The sequence below is a fragment of the Canis lupus genome, chromosome 3 (assembly GCF_048164855.1).
Source record: "Canis lupus baileyi chromosome 3, mCanLup2.hap1, whole genome shotgun sequence".
NCBI classification, from domain to species: Eukaryota; Metazoa; Chordata; class Mammalia; order Carnivora; family Canidae; genus Canis; species Canis lupus.
The window spans coordinates 68,103,605-68,118,709 of record NC_132840.1 but is presented as its reverse complement, the minus strand read 5'-3'; positions in this window follow the sequence as shown (position 1 = coordinate 68,118,709).

Sequence of the window (15,105 nt, the reverse complement as noted above, 5' to 3'; positions counted from 1 at the left end):
TTAGATTCCCCATATAAGTCAGATCATATAGCATCTGCCTTTCTCTGATTTATTTTACTTAGCGTAATGCACACAAGGTTCATCCATGTTGTTGCAAATGGCAAGATTTCACTCTTTTTTCTGGCTAACTCTATAGGTACCACTTTTTCTTTATCCACTCAGCCATTGATGGACATCTAGTTTGCCTCCATATGGAACTTCACAGTCTTTTTTTTTTTTTTTTAAGATTTTATTTATTTATTCATGAGAGATACGGAGAGAGAGGCAGAGACACAGGCAGAGGGAGAAGCAGGCTCCACACAGGGAGCCTGACGTGGGACTCGATCCCCGGTCTCCAGGATCACGCCCTGGGCTGAAGGCGGTGCTAAACCGCTGGGCCACCCGGGCTGCCCGGAACTTCACAGTCTTAAAGAGATTCCTCCAGTTATCTGATCCCAATTCCAAGGGAGCTATTTTACCTTTAACTTGGACAAAACTGATAGCAACCCACAATAATTCTTATCAATAGACAGTTCTGTCCTGTCTGGTGAAAAAGAAATTGATTTCCCTTCTCTCTTCTGGAAAAACTGATTTGTCACCAGTTCCATATTTATTTCAATATTCTTGATCTAAAAATGGCCTGTTCTTTGGATTCTTTGGATTCTCTTTTGAATCAGCTGCAATCTCTCCCCAGTTCCTTCACTGATGAGTAGAATAAAATCTTTAATGGGTGATTATCTTGATATCTGTATAAAAGTCCTGACAGTACCATATTTTGAAAGTTATCTTTTAACAGCATGAAAGGGAGACAATATAAGAAGGTGGGAGAAACTCGGGGAAATAGGAAGAGACAAAAGGAAAAAGATAAGGTGGCTTTCTTGTAAACTCTGAGGGAATAAATTAGAAGTCAGGTCTCCTGAGGGAGTCAGTCCGGTACAAACTTTTCTTTTTTCACATCTGTTGTTGTCTTGAGTTGTGGCATTAGTGTGTGCTGGGAAAATGTAATTAAGAACAAAATCTCCCAATCCAGAAAATCTCTCCACAAAGGAAGAGAAAGAAAACAGTTTTACACCAAATCAGCATTAAACCAGAATGTGATGCGCATCCCAAGCAATCCACTAAGAGATTGCAAAAACGGAAAGAAATCCCACCCCCTTATAGAGCCAAGCAGGTACAACCCATCACAGACACGTTCTCCAGAGAAGCAATAACTAGTCCTTAAGTAAGTGGATGCAATGGCGCCATTTATTACCCATAGTTCATCTGAAATTCACATGGTACTTGGGGCAACCATCTGTGTTAGTAAACTGGTTTTATAGGAAGAAAAAATAAACTCCCATTTTTATGACAGGGGGTAGTTTTGCGACCCGTAGCTGAAATTAGGCTCCTAGTGGCCCTAAGACGCTGGGGGATAGGGGCTCTCTTCCAAGGGGGCCCCAATTCCTTTGGAAGGACACAACTGGGTCATAAAGCTGGCCAAAGGTTGACTTCACTTTTAAAACAATTTGTAGAGACTTCAAAGAGACAAAGAATTTTTAAGTTTTCTGAAGTAGACGCTCTAAGAAAAGGGAAGATGGACACTGGTCCATCTTCTGGTCCATCACTGGTCCATCACTGGTCTCTTCCCTTGTTTTTAACAGGGAGAAATAAGCCTCTGATTTCCAATGTGTATTTGCCCTTCTCTGTGTACACCATTACTCATGTAACTGTAGTATCTAATTGCATGGTTGGAGGTGTGAGCAATGCAGTTCACTAAAAATGTTATGCTCAGGCCCCAAAGGACAAGTCCAGTTTGGCCTCCTTGGGGCTCCCTGCTCCCCTTAGGTATATAGGAACTCTGTGTGAGTAGAGTGTCCAGAGAAAGAGAGGGACTCAAGCCCCCCAGACACTTGTAGCTGAAGGATGCCTCCCATCACTACATTAGTTGTTCCAGAAGGGTCACTCTGGGAGCTGGTGTCACCAAAGCCCTGAGGGGCTTTCAATTTGCTGCTACAGTCTAAACGAGAGGGTTCCCCAAGAGAGGACAACCTGGTGCGTCACTGCGAAGTTGGGTCAGCAGTTCTGAAGATAACAGCTCCTTTGAGGCATCTACTTTCCATGAGCCAAGTCAGCCCCAATAAGACTGAAGGGGCAGGGGCCTGGGTGGCTCAGGGTGTCTGACTCTTGGTTTTCAGCTGGAGTCATGATCTTGAGGTCATGATCTCAGAGTCTGAGATCCAGCCCCATCAGGCTGTGCCCTGACTGCAGAATCTTCGTGAGATTCTTTTCTCTCCCTCTCTCCACACCTATTCCTTCCCTGCTCCTGCATGCGTTCATCAATCAATCAATCAATCAATCTAAAAGAAAGAGAAAAGCGAGTGAGACCAGGTTCCAGCAGCAGACACCCCCCAGAGACCTGTGCCCTCCTGCTCACTCCACCAGCACAGAGGCCAGCTCACTGGTTCCCTCTCCGGTCATCGTGGTTATTCTATAGCAGAGAACTGGGACTCTGGGCCTCACCTACCACCAAGTCCCGGACTGGGCCACTCAGTTCCCCTCCTGCTAGACCCCTCACCATGAATGCTGGGGAGACAGGTTGGACTTTTAAAGGAAGAAGCTCCTGAGTTCCTCAGATACATTTCCTACCTGCTCCTCAGAACCACCACATTATGACATTGGAAAGGAGGGTGGAAGGCAGGGAATCCAGTTACACTCTCTTTCTCAGACAATGGAGAAAAGGGTCACGATTCTGTAGTCACCGAAGGCCGATCCAGTGGTTTCTTTGGGTAATTTCTGCCGGAAGTGATTCACAGCCTCCATTTACAAGTCAAGAAGCAGCATGATCTTCAAGTTTTGCCTTGCCAGGCATCCAGCTGCACTCGGAATTAGCTTAGAAGTGGAGAAATGAATTTTCTGTGTTCTCAGTACAAAAATTCAGGTTTGAAATTAAAGTTTACTTTTCCTCTGCAAAGAGGAAAAGAAATGGGGTAATTTTTAGAAATAGACTTTGAAAGCCTGAGATAAGTAATTAGGTGAATAACTAGTCTGACACACTGTCTCCTCCCGCCTTGCTTTTTTGAGAGCGCAAGACTGCTTCATTCCAAAATATCCCAAATTAGGGGTGCTTGGTTGGCTCACTCGGTTGAGCATCTGCATTTGGCCCAGGTCATGATCCTGGGGTCTTGGGATGGAGCACCAAGTCGGGCTCTGTGCTCAGCACGGAGCCTGCTTCTCCCTCACCCTCAGCCCCACCCCAGCCCTGGTTGTGCTCTCTCTCCCTCTCAAATAAATAGTCTTAAAAAAAAAAATACTCCAAATTACATTAAAAGAGCATTTAGTTGTTGTATGGTTCTGAGTCTTTTTCTTAATCATCTTTCCTTTTCATTGAGTATTACAATATTCCTAACAATTCATACTTTCTGAAAGTATATTAAGGAAAAGTTCAGACTAAAATGGATCTAAATACTGTGATTCTTCAACTAGCTGCAGCTATGTGAGTGCCAGAGGGCTACTGCCTTCACTTGCAGGTGCTAAGTTGAGCAAGAGTGGGATGGGGGGGTGGGGGGATTTCCACTCCGTTTCATGGGAAATGACCTGAAGAGAAAGTTATGTTCAGATCCAGCAGATCCACTGCCCCTGTGACCCATCTTGGTTCATAAGTTTCATGGGCTCTGCTGACTCACTTCTCTATTTAAGATGTTTATCACCCAGGAAATAACTTACGCCATCAGAATCTATTTCCACTTTGAATGATACCGAAGTTACAAAGCAACATGGGAAAAAGCTGAATTCCTTATGTGTAAGTTACGACACGAATGCCAGCAAAGAAGAAAAAAGTTTCACCTCTTACAGGAATCCTTCACTCATCTGGCATTACTGACCACAGATCAGAAGTAAAGAGGTTCTGGGCTCCTTTGTTTGTCTGAGCATGGGTGGGATTACAAGGATTAGATTCTTACTTTGCCCAGTTATCCAGTAGAGATAAAGTTCTGACTGTGCTCTTAAGGCCCTAATGCCAATTTATTTGGTTTGTATACATTCATATACATGTGTGCGTGCACGTACACACACACACATAAAACTGTGAAAATACCACTGAGCCACCCAGGAATCCCCAATAAAATCTTTTTAAAAAATAAATCTTTAAAAATTAAAAAAATAGAATTTAAAAATCTATTTAAAAACCATGGGCAGCCCGGGTGGCTCAGTGGTTTAGTGCTGCCTTCAGCCCAGGGTGTGATCCTGGATACCCAGGATGGAGTCCCACGTTGGGCTCCCTGCATGGAGGCTGCTTCTTTCTCTGTCTCTTTCTCTCTTTCTCTTTCTCTCTCTCTCTGTCTCTCATGAATAAATAAATAAAATCTTTAAAAAAAAAAAACAAAAAACCAAGGGTACCTGGGTGGCTCAGTCAGTTAAGTGTCTGCATCTGGCTCAGGTCAGGATCCCAGGATCCTGGGATCAAGCACTGTGTCAGGCTTCCTGCTCCCCTCTGTCCCTGCTCCATCCCTGCCACTCATACACTCTCAAGCACGTGCTCTCTATCAAACAAATAAATAAAATCTTAAAAAAATTAATAAAAAATAAATAAAAACCAAAGTCTTATAGGAAGTTTACTTTTGAGTAACCTATCCTGTCAATTGTCTTATGTACCTCCTCATTGAGCTTATAAGCTCCTGGAGATCAGGAACTGTATCTTTTTCATCTTTTTTTTTTTAAAGATTTTATTTTTTTATTTATTCATAGAGACAGAGAGAGAGAGAGAGGCAGAGACACAGGCAGAGGGAGAAGCAGGCGTCATACAGAGAGCCTGACGTGGGACTCGATCCAGGGTCTCCAAGATCACACCCTGGGCTGCAGGCGGCGCTAAACCGCTGAGCCACCGAGGCTGCCCCTTTTTCATCTTTATATTCCCAGGGCCCAGCACAGTGCCTGGTATGTAGCAGACATTTAAATATTTTTTAATGTATGAGTAAATGAATAATAATGATGTATGTGAAATCTCTTGCAAAGTGTAAGGTACTACATGATCAAAGAATTAACAATTATGAATAAGTATTTGAGCATTCAGCTCTTGGTTTCAGCTCAGGTCATGATCTTGGGGTGGTGGGACTGAGCTCATCCTTTTAAGTATATGGTATTAAGGGCACCTGGAAGGCCCAGTCGATAACCATCCAACTGTTGATTTTGGCTCAGGTCATGATCTCAGGGTTGTGAGATTGAGAGGCGTTGGGCTCCATGATGGACATGGAGCCTGCTTAAGATTCTCTCTCTCCTTCTCTCTCTGCACCACCCCCCCACATTCACGCTCTCTCTCGTTAAGAAAAAAAAAAAGTATACGGTATTAAAAAAAGCAAAAACAAAAAACAAGACACAACACCTTGGTATTGGTAAAATACGAAGTTAGGCCAGGAAAGATCTGGAGAAGCTAATCCTGACATCCTTTAGCAACAAAATCCCTTTCTTCCCACTAGAAGGAGCAGTGTTCTTGCTTCTGATCCAGTTTCCATCCCCCAAAAGTCATTCCTCTCCCCACCAAAAAAGAAAAAAGAATCATACCTGTAATGATTTTTGTTGCTTTGTTTTGTTTGCCTTTAAATCATATGAATCTCAAAAAAACAATGGGGCAGAAAGTGTGGGGAAACTAGTTCTTAAGTATAGCCCTGGTATGATTTGGAGTTAGGGGAAGAAGCAGGGAAAATCTTACTAGGACAGCATATTTTATAAAAATCACCCAAGACCTCATGTCTTTGATTAGCTGAGATTGACAGATAATAAGGCAACAGCAGTAAGAGAAAGATGCAACATCAGCAGAGCAGAAGCATACAAAGGCAAAACTTCTAGGGAACTGGGAATGAGACCCGGACACGTGCACATCAGTCTGCCCTCCAGATAACACATTTTAAGGGTGGGTGTTCAACCATTGGGCAGAAATCAGAACCACAGGAAATCCTCACTCAGTCTGCCTGGTAACAGGCACTAAAAAAATCTAAATAGATACCACTTTGTTCAAAGTTGAGAACAGAGGAAAAAGCACAGAGACTACTAAAAAGACAAAGCAAACAAAGCAATAAAATCAAAGAAAGGAAAAAAAATATTCCAGAGACTTAGAAGCATCAAATACATCTGAATAATTTTTTGCTGGAGCCAGAAAAAATATATAGGAAATCCATGGGCATTTTAAGTGGAATTGAAGAGGGAGGGGTGTCTGGGTGGCTCAGTGGGTTAAGCATCTGCCTTCAGCTCAGGTCATGATTCCAGGATCCTGGGATCAAGCCTCGCATTGGGCTCTTTGTTCAGTGGGGAGTCTGCTTCTCCTTCTGCCTGCCGCTCCTCCTGCTTGTGCCCTCTTTCCTTGTCAAAGATTAAATAAATAAAATCTTTTTAAAAAAGAATTGAAGGGGCAGCCCTGGTGGCTCAGCGGTTTAGCGCCTGTCTTCGGCCCAGGGGGTGATCCTGGAGTCCCCGGATAGAGTCCCACATCGGGCTCCCTGCATGGAGCCTGCTTCTCCCTCTGCCTGTGTCTCTGCCTTGCTCTCTCTCTGTGTCTCTCATGAATAAATAAATAAAATCTTAAAAAAAAAAAAAAGAATTGAAGATGTGAATTATAGAAGTGAAAAAACAAGAAAAATAATAAGCAGAAATTTTTTTTTGATAAGCAGAATTTTGATAATTGTGTAAGATGGGTGATGGGTACTTGCATATGTTTTAAATTTTTACAGCCACAGTTTTTAAAAAATTTTTTTAAATGATTGTATTTATTTACTCATGAGAAACACAGAGAGGCAAAGACATAGAGGGAGAAGCAGGCTCTCTATGCAGAGTCCAATGTGGGATTCAATTCCAGGACCCCGGGATCACACCCTGAGCCAAAGGCAGACGCTCAACCGCTGAGCCCCCAGGTGTCCCTATAGCCACAGTTTTTAAAACTAAAAATCTATTAGATATCACGAATTCTGCAAAACTGCAAAACATTACATACATCTGCAAAAATACGAATTTCACTTCAATAAATGAGTTATATGAATAAGAAAACGTAATGTTGGAAAATCCCACGTATAACAGTAAGAAGGAGATAGTGGGAATAATCTAATTTAGGTAATACAGGCTACTCAGACAAAACTGATTAAGAGAAATAAAGGAACCCTAAAGCACATGGAGACATACCCATGAACAAGACTAAAAGGCAGTGAAGAGGACAATGCTTTCCAAATTAATATCCAGATTTTATCCAATACCTGACATGTTATCATTTAAATGGGCATAGGTTAAAACTTCTCATTCATATACTTCCTTGCCATAACATTTCTTTTAAGCTCTTGAGCCTTATGTACTAATCTTTTTTTTTTTTTTTTACATTTTCTGTTTTATGATGCTGGCTGGGGAGTGTCTGCCCTTCAGGACTAGCTAATTCCTAAGACAGTGAACAACTTTCTGTTGGGCCCCCCTTTCCTACATAAACTGACCAATCCCCAAGCCCATGTCCCCAACCACGTCCTGTGTCTAGCTCCCACATACAAAGCCAGGATTTCCCCTGCCTTTCACCAAAGGCCAGATAGCAGACAAGCAGGGACAGCCCTATGCCCCAAAGCCGGCCGGAATTCCTCGAACTATCCAATCTTCAACTGTCTGCCCTTCCTTGCCTTTCCTGGCTCTGCATTTCCTTATAAAGCAGAATTAAGGCGGTGGCCTAGGCTTCCCTTGCTCCTTTCTGTCTGGAGACTAATACTGGGGCCTCCCCATGTGGCCCTGCATGGCATGGCACGCCTGACACTTCTAATGCAACTCTTCCTTCAATGGCATTGACCTCTCCATATTTTCACTTAGTCATTTTTATAAATTAAGAGCTGAGCAGCACACCATCTCACTTTTTTGCATTCTTTAGCCATGATGTCTAGCTTCTTCATTTTCTTTTAATGTCTACTTTTTGTGTCAGAGGCAGCTGTTACTGCCAAAAATATTTATTTACAATGTCACAGTTTTGCTGAACACCTGTGGGTCCTTCACTGGTCACATACTGCAGTGGTTCTGTTTCTAACAAACACCTCCTTCTGCACAGGTGCGCTGGCTCGATTGCCGATGCCAAAGACAGAGGGTTGGAAGCCACAGGTCCCTCGTTCATTCAACAGTGTTTCCCTCCCTGACCACTCAGCAAGCACTAGACAGGGTGTTCAGTTCAGGGGTAGGAATACAAAGGCACCTGACACATGATCTCACCCCTTAGAACTGTCACAATTCAGCTGAGCGAGAAAAGCATTTCTAAATTGTAGATTTCTAAAGATCCTAAAGATTTCTAAATTGTAGTAAGTGTGAATTTAGCTTATGGGGCCAGTTCTCCTGCTTTCGCATCCTTCTTGGAGTCTCCCAGGGAGCAGTCTCATGGCCACAATGCTGATACTGAAGTCCAATTCATAAAAGTGCCTATTTGTTTTTCCAGAAGAAGGAAAAGGAGCTATTTAAATGAGAGGTAGGTATTTTTCTGAGAGTGAATAGAAGAAAACTACACAACCAAATGAAATCAAAATAGACTATAACACTCTCTAGCCAGTTCAATAAGTTAGGAAAAGACAAAAGAAAAAGATGAAAAGACACTGGTGGCATATGTGTGCACATAGGGCTCTAGAGGATGGCAGACATGACAAGAGGACAAAGAAGAGCTGCCAGAGAAGCCGGGGAAGTCCTTTCCAGGCAGAGGGAACAGGCAAGGCCAAAGTACGAGAATATTTTTACTTTAGCTTCTGACAACTCCCACACTTTGTGACCATGCACCTGTCCCCAGAAGTTCCTCTTCACTTGCACTACAACTCTTGGGGCATCTTGCAATGGGTTGGCCTGACAGTTTTGCTTTTAGCCAATCCTTTCCTACACTAAAACCTGAAAACACCATGTGGGAAAATGAAACGCTGTGTGAATCCCTCTCTCTGTTTTTTCTCCTCAGATGTCCTTGTAAACCTATTCATATTACAGCCCTTTACAGTTTTATTTACTTATTTGAGAGGGAGAGAAAGAGAGTGGAGGGGAGGGGAGGGAGAGAGTGGAGAGGAGGGGAGGGAGAGAGGGAGAGAGAGAAGCAGACTCCCCGCTGAGCCAGGAGCCTAATGTGGGACTCACTCCCAAGACCCCAGGATCATGACCTGAACCGAAGGCAGACATTTAACCCACTGAGCCACCCAGGCACCCCTGGTACAGCATTTTTAAATGTGCTACTTATTTTAACATCTTTTTATTTTTATTTTATTTTTTACTTTTTAAGATTTTATTTATTTATTCATGAGAGTCACAGAGAGAGAGGGGCAGAGACACAGGCAGAGGGAGAAGCAGGCTCCATGCAGGGAGCCTGACGTGGGACTCGATCCAGGTCTCCAGGATCAGGCCCTGGGCCGAAGGCAGGCGCCAAACTGCTGAGCCACCCAGGGATCCCCTCTCTCAGCCTTTTCCTTACCCCATCTACTTGCTGTGTTGGGGCACTCAGCTCTTCACATTACCTTTTTAATAATTTCAATGTGAAATGCATAATTATCCAGTTGTCTGTGGAGGTATAGGAATATCTGCATTATTGGAAATACTCTTGGGCTTCATATGCCTGTTAGTGTAGAGCTGTATGTATGAAAAATGACTAGTAATAATGCTGATTTCTAAAGCCACTGAGGGAATAGTTAATAGATATTTAAAGAAAGTGAGTGTGCCTGTGGCATACTCAGGATTTGGAGTGTGATTGGCTGTATGTGAAGGGCTTTTTAAAATTTTTTTTTATTTTTTAAAGAATTTATTTATTTATTCATGAGAGACACAGAGAGAGAAAGAGAGAGGCAGAGACACAGGCAGAGGGAGAAGCAGGCTCCATGCAGGGAGCCCGACATGGGACTTGATCCCCGATCTCCAGGATCACACCCTGGGCTGAAGGCGGCGCTAGACCGCTGAGCCACCGGGGCTGCCCTTAACATCTTTGTAAATCTTTACAATCCTGTAAAGTAGGTAGGATTTTGCTGAAATAAATGCCTCACATGTTCTCTCTAGACTAGAAGAGTAAATCTGATTGCAGGTAAGGTTTTTAGGTCAAACAAGAGAGAAGACAAAGCCCTGGTAGGCAAGGCTTAGGAGCTAATTCAAATCACACCTTGTAAGTGATGGAAAAACTCAATGCCTAAGGCTAAGCCTGAATGGACAGGGGGTTTGTGTAGCATAGCTCAGACTTTCTTGAGGAATAATATGACAAGCAATGGGGAAACTCAGTCCCCACCTTAAAGGTTTCTGCCACCTTAAACGTTTCTGTAAATTCCTAGGAGGCATATATTCTCATGGTCACTTCTGGTTCCAAGTTCCTCCCTCCAGTGAATTGGAATGTCATACAGATATGGATCATCTCGGCATCTAACATATGCTCTGCAATAAAGATATTGCTTTGACCCTAATAGAAATCTACTCCAGTACAATTTCTAAAATAAAACGCTGAACACTCTTATAAGACATAGTAAATATTACTGAAAAATTGTGATGGACAAAAGAACGAGTTATATTGTCAAAATGCAGAAAAAAAATCTTCAAATTACACATGGATACCCTTATCCATTTTGGGGTCATTCTAGAATGAGGAATTGTTTTCACTGGCTACTATACTTCTCTGGCCCCCAGATCCCAGTCTCAGTGCATCTTGCCAACTCTTTTCTCATCTGTCCCTCTGATCTCTCCTCTTCCCCAAGTCCCTTCCTGGATTAGTTCTAGGAATCCCAAATTTTTATTCTATTTTACAGAACAATTTAGCTCCCTTCAGGCTCTGCCCCCAAACTCGGGCTTACATGTGCACTGACCAATCCACTGCATGCTCAGCAGAACAAAACGAAATTTTCATGTAACTAACGTTTGCAGAAGACTTCTTCGTGCGTTGGCCTCATTCTCTCATTTGCGGTTATACAACACATTTTTTCCCTCCATTACATCATCATTTACAATTTCATACAGTACCAACAGACTTGTCTCCACGTCTGTCCCCAGTGCTCAGATGTTAACTAAGTGAACACATATTTCAGAGAATGAGGATGAAGGCTCCAGATAGTAACCTTCAATCTGAAAACAAAATTTGAGATCCCCAGCCTATGTCTACTCACTACTGAAGCCTCCCCAACTAATTTCATCAATGAACGCAGAGCAGGAAGAGGCCAACCCCAGGAGAATGATAAAGTACACACTACCTATGCACTGCTGTTGTATTTTCTTAATCTATTTTTCTGATTGGAATAGATGCTCATTGCCAAAAAACAAATATCACAAAAATATATAATGTAACCACTGTTAGTAGTATGGCAGACACACACACAATTGTCTAAACAAAACTGAAATCAAACTGTAATAACCACTGCACTGTTTTTTATTAAAATGTAGAAATACGGGACACCTGGGTGGCTCAGAGGTTGAGCGTCTGCCTTCGGCTCAGGGTGTGATCCCGGGTCCTGAGATCAAGTCCCACAGGGAGCCTGCTTCTCCCTCTGCCTGTGTCTCTGCCTCTCTCTCTCTCTGTGTCTCTCATGAATAAATAAAATCTTTTTAAAAATAAAATGTAGAAATATATCTTAACACATTTTAACTTTAAGGTTAAATTTTTTATGATGTTTGTGCTTTGGGAAGACTTAAACTACGAAGGATATTCTACTAAAATTATGCCACTAAGTCACATTGCTTGAAGTGTTAGATTATATCCAGACACATGCTAACTATTTATCTTCACTGACACGTCTTTAATGAGCTGTGTTAGCCCAAAAACCAATCCAAACCATTAAGGCATGGGAGAAAATCCACATGCTACGGTGTCTAAATCTGTTAAATAGATCACGTTTGCTGCAATGTATTTGAAACGAGGATCTGCAATTGAGATATAAGCCTTTTGTCAAAACCTCCCCTTCCTCATATACACTGTTGTTTAAGTTTGATTGGCACCTCGCTCACTGATTTTTCTTTCTTCCCTTCTGTTATAAGGCTATAAACATAGTACCTAAGGAGGTCTTTGACTGCAAGAAACAAGTTTTGCTATATATTATTTTTTAACTGTATAATTTCTATTATCTGATTTCCACTATAACTCATTCTTTGACCTATGAATTATTTTGAGGAATCTCCCTTACTTTACAAATATATCACACTGAGGGTTGTTTAGGCTATCTTTATTTTTATGAAATTCTGATTCTAACGCATTATGGTCAGAAAAGTTGATCTAGGGGTACCTCAGGTCTGGATCTCAGAGTCATGAGTTCAAGCCCCACATTGGAGCCTATTTAAAAAAAAAAGAAGAAGAAGAAAAAGAAAAGTAATCTGTGTGATATCGATTCTTTGGTATTTATTAAGGCTTTTCTGTAGTTTGTACACATGGTCAGATGTCTTCTTGAAAAGAATGTGTAGGGCAGCCCAGGTGGCTCAGCGGTTTAGCACCACCTTCATCCCAGGGTGTGATCCTGGAGATCCGGGATGGAGTCCCACATCAGGCTCCTTGCATGGAGCCTGCTTCTCCCTCTGCCTGTGTCTCTGCCTCTCTCTCTCTCTCTCTCTCTCTCTCTCTCCCCCTTTCTCTCTCATGAGTGAATAAATAAAATCTTTAAAAAAAAAAAAGAAAAAAATTTTGAGGCTGTGATTAGCAGGTGCATACACATTCAGGATTGTTAGAACACAAATTTTTTCTCTTTTACCACATAATGACCCTCTTATCTTTAACAAGACTTTTTGCCTTAACGTTTACTTCAAATGATATAAATATAGGTAGACCAGCTTTCTTTTGGTTTGTATTGTACTGTATTTTTTTGTTCCTTTACTTTCATCCTTTCTGTGTTTTTATATTGTAGGCTTATCTCTTATGTAATATATAGCTAGATTTTGTTTTAGCTCATCTAAGAATTTATCTCTTCTTTTAAGATTTTATTTATTTATTCATGAGAGACACTGAGAGAGGCAGAGACACAGGCAGAGGAAGAAGCAGACTCCCTGCAGGGAGCCTGATGCAGGACTCGATCCCAGCACTCCGGGATCATGACTTGAGCCAAATGCAGATGCTCACCACTGAGCCACCCATGTGCCCCAGAATCTCTATTTTAACCAATGAGTTTAACCCAGTTATCCTCTGAGTGATCAGTGCTATATCTGGATTTAATTTCTACCATCTTATTTGGGATAATTTACCATGCATTTCTTCTTTTTCCCCTCCTATTATTTAGTTAGTGAATCATCCTTGGGCACCTGGACAATTTCTAAGTAAGACAAAGAACACAAAACATCGGTTACCAGTCACAGTTTTAACACATACTTTAACTACTTTTATACATTATAGACTGACTATTGATTGGCATGCTTAATAGAATGTCCTTATGCCCTTAGATGATGTTTTTCTGAGGTACTCTGTACCTCAACCCTTAGTCACCTGCATTCTGGTTTTCTGTCTGTAAGGAAATAGAAACTTATTGTTATAGTTAAAGATTAACGAAGATAACTAAAGTAACGAATATGAATGATCAAAACTATATTTGATATACTAAATGCAATAAAAGAACATATAAATTTGAAAACAAATGGATATGATTTGTCTATCAAAGGAATTTCTACAGCTTACTAAGATAGAAAATTCAGTAAGATATATGTGTTTGCCTACCATGCTAGGGTTAATTACATTTTTAAAAAGATGATTTATTTATTTATTCATGAGAGGCACAGAGAGAGGCAGAGACATAGGCAAAGGGAGAAGCAGGCTCCCTAAGGGAAGCCCAAAGCAGGATTCGATCCCAGAACCCCAGGATCACGACCTGAGTCAAAGGCAAACACTCAACAACTGAGTCACCCAGGTGCCCTGGATTAATTACATTTTAAAGCTAAAGGCAGGGCAGCCCGGGTGGCTCAATGGTTTAGCATCGCCTTCAGCCCAGGTCATGATCCAGAGACCCGGGTTCGAGTCCCGCATCGGACTCCCTGCATGGAACCTGCTTCTCCCTCAGCCTGTGTCTCTGCCTCTCTCTCTCTCTCTCTGTGTGTCTCTCATGAATGAATAAATAGAAATCTTAAACAAAAAAAAAAAGCTAAAGGCAAAAGTTTGGAATCTTTCACCCATTTGTGCATTTGCATGTGTGTAACCATATACATATGAAGACATATTAGTAGTAAAGAATAAGATCAGGGGATCCCTGGGTGGCGCAGCGGTTTAGCGCCTGCCTTTGGCCCAGGGCGTGATCCTGGAGACCCGGGATCGAATCCCACGTCAGGCTCCCGGTGCATGGAGCCTGCTTCTCCCTCTGCCTATGTCTCTGCCTCTCTCTCTCTCTCTCTCTGTGACTATCATAAATAAATGAAAAAAAAATTAAAAAAAAAAAAAAAGAATAAGATCAATCTTTAAATATAGTTTTTGTGGGGATACCTGGGTGGCTCAGTGGTTGAGCCTCTGCCTTTGGCTCAGGGCGTGATCCTGGGGTCGCCGGATCGAGTCCCACATCAGGCTCTCAGCAGGGAGCCTGCTTCTCCCTCTGCCTCTCTCTCTCTCTCTCTGTCTCTCATGGATAAATAAAATCTTTAAAAAATAAAAAATATATATAGTTTTTGTGCTTCCATCGTTCTCTTGAATCAATCTTTCCTCACTTCCAAAAAAGCTTTCTAATGTGTACACATATATCATCACTCTAAAGCAAGATATTCCCTTGTATTTACAACTCTATGATTATGCCTATATGTAACAACCAATTTTCTCTGACAATTTTCATTTCTTAAACGCAAGTCTTTTTTTTTTTTTCTTAAACGCAAGTCTTAAATTTAGAATAATAGAATTGTTAAGAGGCCTTTTAGGGGCGCCTGGGTGGCTCATTTAGTTAAGCATCTGACTCTTGGTTTCAGCTCAGGTCATGATCTCAGGGTGTGGGATCAAGCCCCACTTTGGGCTCCATGCTGGGTATGGAGCTTGCTTGATATTCTCTCTCGCTCTTCCTCTGTCCCTTCCCCACCTATGCTTGGGCACACTTCCACACTCTCTCTCTAAAGTAAATAAATAAACCTTAAGAGAGAGAAAGAGAGGACTTTTATACCTAAATGTTCTTGGGAGTATTCCAGGCTGTAATTTTTAATTTTTCATTAAAGGAGAAATACTAAAACCAATTAGGCATGTTTGGTATTCCTCATATCTTGATTAGCTCA